The sequence below is a fragment of the Protomyctophum bolini genome, assembly GCF_963924005.1.
Source record: "Protomyctophum bolini genome assembly, chromosome: 19".
Lineage (NCBI taxonomy): Eukaryota > Metazoa > Chordata > Actinopteri > Myctophiformes > Myctophidae > Protomyctophum > Protomyctophum bolini.
The window spans coordinates 7,317,406-7,323,407 of record NC_137880.1 but is presented as its reverse complement, the minus strand read 5'-3'; the positions used below and the strand labels follow the sequence as shown (position 1 = coordinate 7,323,407).

At 40.7% G+C, this 6,002-nt stretch overlaps 1 protein-coding gene across 2 annotated transcripts in view; it reads left to right on the top strand.

The window, feature by feature from the left end:
• Positions 1 to 5,357, top strand: part of LOC308334778 (uncharacterized protein) — a 52,169-nt gene extending 46,812 nt beyond the window's left edge. Inside the window, exons 12-13 of one of the 2 annotated variants that reach the window (XR_013965923.1) lie at positions 1 to 1,051; positions 1,126 to 5,357. The exon at positions 1 to 1,051 is cut by the window's left edge and continues 1,054 nt beyond it. The gene's annotated coding sequence lies outside the window, so the exon portion shown is untranslated. The other variant, XM_080791598.1, reaches the window with a different exon arrangement.
• The last annotated feature ends 645 nt before the right edge of the window (positions 5,358 to 6,002 follow it).

The window sequence follows — 6,002 nt, the reverse complement described above, 5'->3', positions numbered from 1 at the left end:
ACGCAGCCTCCCCCCTCTCCACAAGGAGGGGAAGTGCACTAAAGCATTATGGGCATTGTAGGAATTCGGCAATCCAGTCAAACCCTATAGTCAAACAAACAGACTTCATTATTCTTCTGGCTATAGGGTCCAAATAAAAAAATGTGCTACTGTTATCTACTAGAAATACTATTAACATTGAGTGACTGCAGTCTCTTCCAGCGGTGAAATGTCCCTTTCATTAGTATCATTGGTAACACCTGTGAAGGGAAGCGGCCCGGAAGAGTTATTCTGTGTGCATAGGCAGCAGGTTCCAAACGGGCTTCTGGACGGACGGACGAACGCACAACACAACTTCGCGCTCGACGTTCATTTTACGCGAGACGACTTCCTAGTGGACACGCGAAGGCTCCCCCTAAAACAACACTCAGGGTTAGCTCAGCTGTAAGTGATTTAGTTTAACGTTAATCAGCGCTATATTCCCGTACTAGTCATTGTTATAGTTGGAGTGTTTGTTCGGAAACAGGGGGCCTCCATGTCTCATGTCTCTTTTACTAAACAGAAAATACATCTTTCACGTCGGGATACTCATTTTATCGAATCAGAAGGGCGAACTCACCCAGGATAAACGAGTCAAATTAGAAGTGACGAAACAAGAACTAAAATAATGAGCTGAGAAAATTCTAACAGGAAATATCTTTTTTTCTTTTCTTTTTAAACTTAACTTAATTTATTTAGGTGGGATACTAACATTCTATTAGCAATGATATACTGTTGGAATAATAGACTTTTAAGCTTTCAACAAAAACGTACATTTTAGTCCACTCTTACTCCATGCAATGGGGCGCCGCCACCGCTCCCAAACTCTCCTGGTGTCTAGGCTGAACCGTTCAGACATTTTCTCATTTACTTGTCCTCTTATTGTCACTTTATAGGACCCGTCATTCACGTTTCATTTTCAGCTGAGAATCTAACGAGTCGTCTACTTTGCTTCAGTTACTTTGCCCATATAATACCCTGCTGAATTCCCACCAGGGAACACAATATTATCCCATTCTGGTGTTAGCACTATGTTATGCTTTAGCTATTGAAAAATAGCAGATCTACAAGCTCATAGTGCGCGAGCACCGAGTGGCGCGCTACGAGCTTGTAGGTCTGCTATTTTTGAAAAATCGAAGACACTTTTTAGAATCTGATCTCGGGTCAGAATGGGTTAATAATGAAACTGTCGGGATGTAGAAGACATTTTTTAGAATCTGATCTCGGGTCAGAATGGGTTATACCGGTATGCGCATTGGAACGCCCCGCCAAGCCAGAGGCAACCAGACCAACAGAGGACTCATCAAACCCCAGGCTTTACCCACCGTCTAAAACCGGGCAATAACTGGACTAAAACAATGTTTTCTAGCAGGTCTAGCCTTAGCCTGAAGAATGCTCAGTGGGTAATTTTACCGCTGCACTGCACCAGACTGCCTCGTCTCTCAACCCTTTACTGCATACAGTACGACTCGTAATACCCGGGACATGACACGTCACGTATACCTCTCGTTGCTTGACAGCGGGACAAACCTCTTGCTTTCCCCCCGGCTCTTTTATAAAGTGGAACCACTTGACCACAGGTGTTGTGTGATTAGCAGGCCTATATATATACGGCGTATAGGTGTGACTTGTTTTCTCTTGCACAACGACGGAAAGCCAACTGCGTTTTTCGTTGGGAGTATATATAACAATCAGTTGTTTTTTTCCCCCAAACACTGGGTCGGGACCCCTTTGTGGGTTGCGGACGCATTTCTATGGGTCGCGAGTGACTATACCCCCTTTTCTAATTCTTCATTTTTTCTATTTTTTTTTACTATTTCAAAAGACAAAAAAAAGAAGAAAAGAAACAAAAGGAAAACAAAATCAAATATTTTTCAAAGTATCCATTACTGTTACTAATACTTTTGAATCAAAGGATTTCCACAAATCAAAAAATAAACGTGTATATCTAGAATTTCACAGAGCTGTAGATCTTGCTATATTTTCACTATAGTTTGGGTCTCGAGCTAAGCCGTTTGGGAACCACTGGACTTTGATCGATGCATTTTATTATATCTCTTTTGCCCCAGACGACGGTGCAGCATGAGCTTGTTGATCTGCTATTTTTGAAAAATCGTGAAAATGTGGCACAAAATACATATTCTACGGTAATATAATATGTGCTTCTGCATGGGGGTCCCTGCAACAACATATTTTCAGATGGGGGGTCGGAGGCCAAATACATGATGATTCTGGGGGTCCTTGACATTAAATAGTTTGAGAACCACTGACATATAGAAACAGAGGTTTTTCAGAATATTGTCTATTTAGAAGATTTTTTTTAATCGTCCTCAGGTCGAAATGGGTCAAGGCAACCGGCCGGTTCCACGCGCTGCACAAGGTGCCCTTTTTGTCACTTGAGCACCTCTAAATGTCTGTGCACGCCACTGGTCGTATAACCTGATGCTGCCAGATCCAAGAAGCTTGCTACACACATTTTGTTTCACAGCTTGGGAACACGTTACTCAATACCGCCCCCGTCTGGCAGAGTCAGGTTACTGGTCGTATAGGCCAGAGGGGGCTAAAACCATAAATGTTCCTGCATAAAACCAGCATGTTCTACAAGCGCGTAAACTTGTGGCTAAAGCTCCCAGCTAGCCTCGGAAACCCAGGCGTTTTTATTTCCAGGGAGAGAAAAAAAAAAGTCTGGGGCCGAGTCCACTTCAGTTCGGCATACAGCAGCGCAAACGTCGCTCACTCTCTGCTGATTTCTGACCGTCTGCACCTTTGTTAAATTGACGCACACACGTACACTCACACACTCCTCTCTCTCTGTCCTGGGCTAGGGCTTAATTAGTCTCATGTCCAGCAGCTGCGCCTAGTGTCTCTGCCTATGCCATAAAAAGCATATAGGTGCATGAGTTCCAGTCTAAGCTCCCCCTAACCCAGCAATCGTATCAGACACATCAGAGTTACGTGGCATGATGCTGGTTGCATGAACGTGATGCTGCAAGCGACATTTTCACCAAACTCTTATATGGTTATACATGTAGCTGTGACTGTTAACAGTGTCATTTTGGTTCTTTAATGGAGCAGTTCACCTCCAGAAAAATAACTTAATTTGTATCCATTTTACCAGTGTTGGGCAGTAACTATTTACTAGTAATATATTACTGTGATATTATTACTTTTCCCATGCAATAACGAGTAGTGTAAGGTATTACTCTGTCAAAACAGTAATATTATACCTATTTACTTTGTAAGAAATGGCACATATTACATATTACTTTTTGGGGTTTTTTGTTTTGTTGGCTGTTGTTGGCTTGAAAACATTTCATTTAAAAGGCTTTATTTTATAGCCCTTTTGGCTGATTGGTGACAAAAGTAATATGAAATATTATATGATATGTCATTTTACAAGATTCCAAGTAATATAACTTTTTCTCCTAAGTAATATTGCCCAACACTGTCCATATTGCACGCCCCACGAAGCCTTTCTTGTTTTTTGGTCATTGATCAGTGGGAGACCGGGCCGGGCATTCCATTATTGGCTTCATTGGGAATGTGACCAATAAAAGGATATATGTGTAATTGAGTAATAAGTAAGTTTGGGTGAACCTAAACATTTAATGTTTAGGTCGGGAGTTTGTTTTTTCCTTTTCTTATTAACTTCGTTTAGTCCTTTGTGGACCAGTGTGGTTGCCATGAACAATGTTGTCAATGACATTATTTAAGCTATATAATGACGGTGCCTTTGATGTTACAAAGCCAAGTAAGACAACTGAAAATAACTTATAGTTTTTTGGGGGGGGGGATTTTGTTCTTGGCGTTCAAATGTCTTAAATGTCGTTACTTTTAAGTTGATGCACATGTGTTACCTTCTGACAGTTTGCTTTTCATTTTCAGTTCATGCCATTATTATTATTTATGACATTTTAATGCGTTGCCTCTCATGTTGGTAGATCGGGATACCGTAACATTTTGAATACTATAGTCTGTTGTTATATTAGCCAGTCATTCGTGTTGCCACTTAAGCCATTACGCCCTATTTTATACTTGTGCTGTTCTAACCCATTCAGGATATAGGGAACCGCTTTTGGTATTTTAAGCATTATGTTATACTTTAGCTATTGAAAAGTGCCGCGCTACGAGTTTGAAGATCTGCTATCTTTGAAAATTCGTGAAAATGTGGCGCACATCTTTGAATGCATATTCTTTCAGAGCGAATGTGTTTAACTCAAGTCTTTGTTTCTGGGGGAGGTCCCTGGAACAACATATTTTCAGATGGGGGGGGGGGTTGTCGGCGGCCAATTACATATAATCTTTGGGCTCCTACAGTAGTTGCGAACGCAGTGAGCACTTACTATGAGACCTAGCAGATCATGTCTGTGCGTGTGTCCGTGTCCCCCCCCCTTTGTGCCCATATATGGAGCTGAGTGATTTGTTTGTGATTTATGCAACACACTCCATATTTGGACGTATAGCTGCTTTGGGGACTCCTTATATGGTTATGGCTAAGTTAAAAACTTAACTTAAAAATAACTTAACTTAAATAAATAATAACTTAAAAATAAATCTTAAAAAAACCCAAATATGTACGAGCTGCGTTCACTTCCCGCGTTTGCGCGTCTTACTGGTTTTATAACCACTGATATAGAAACATGTTTTTCAAGAAAACGGTCGTGATTTAGAATCTGGTCTCAGTCCTAAATGATGCCTGGCCCTATACCTGGGCCCTCATCTCAAACCCTGTACATTCAATACACTGCCCCCCGCTGCCACCCTTAGATCCCCATATATGGAGCTGAACGGTTCTGACACTCCATATCTTGATCTGACCTCGTCGCACCCTGTAAAGAAAAGTAAAACGGATAGACGACGATAGACAACTGTGCTACAGAGTATTCAAAATGCTAGGGCATTCCTTCAAGGGTGCGTGTACTTAAGGGTAATTACTTGCAGTGAGTAAGTATAGTAGTAAGTAGATAATACAAAGATATTAAACAGATTGTACTTCCACACACGTGCCTTGCTAACTGTTACCAGCCATAGTTCACTGTCTATATAGTACTTGAGGATAATGCATTGGTTTAGCTTGTAAATCTATGTCATTTTCGAGTATATATTAGACTTTTTATAGGCTTTTGATGATGTTCTCTGATGTGTTCCTTTCCATTCTAGTTGGATATATCTGGATTTCGTTTTTGTTTTATTGTTTTTTGGTGGTATTTATTTGCATTGTACCTTTTTAAACATAATGCATGTGTGTATGTATAGCTATATATACACAGGTGGGGAGGAGTTCTCCTGATCTTTGCAATATTATATTTGTGATCTGATCATAAAGTTACATTATAAGACCACAATGCTTCTGTCTGTCTGTCTGTCTGTCCGCCCGCACACCAATATTGAATTCACTTGCTTGCGTATAGGCCCTATATACCATATTTGTTTTTTCCATCTTGGGGTCAACTTGCGTTTGCATGAAGGCTATTTGCTATTCAAATCACACCGTGGCCACAATAACAACATCCGACTGATGGAGAGGAAATTAATGAATGAAGGAAGCGGAGCCGGAGGAAAGAGCAGCGCTCTGATTTATCTTTGAAGGATTTGTTGTGTTGTTCATTTGAGTTTATTTGACGTGGTCTCAAAGAAGAAGAAAAGAAGACGCTTAGATTAAGATTAATATTTCTTTATGTTACTAATCTTGACTTGTCAAAGACAAGACGTTAACTTGTGCTTATCTCCGCCAGACCAGAATGACCGGGGCGGGGTGAGGGCTATGATTTTGCTCTTGTGTGTGTGTGTGTGTGACTGTGTGTGTGTGTGTGTGTGTGTGTGTGTGTGTGTGTGTGTGTGACTGTGTGTGCCTTGTATGAATCTATAAAATTGAAAATGTGGAATAATCCTAATTGGGTACAAAATAGCAGAAAAAGAAATAGAAAGAAATTGCATAAACCTCCTCTTGTGTGGGTGTGTCACTGGCACAAATATATATTTTC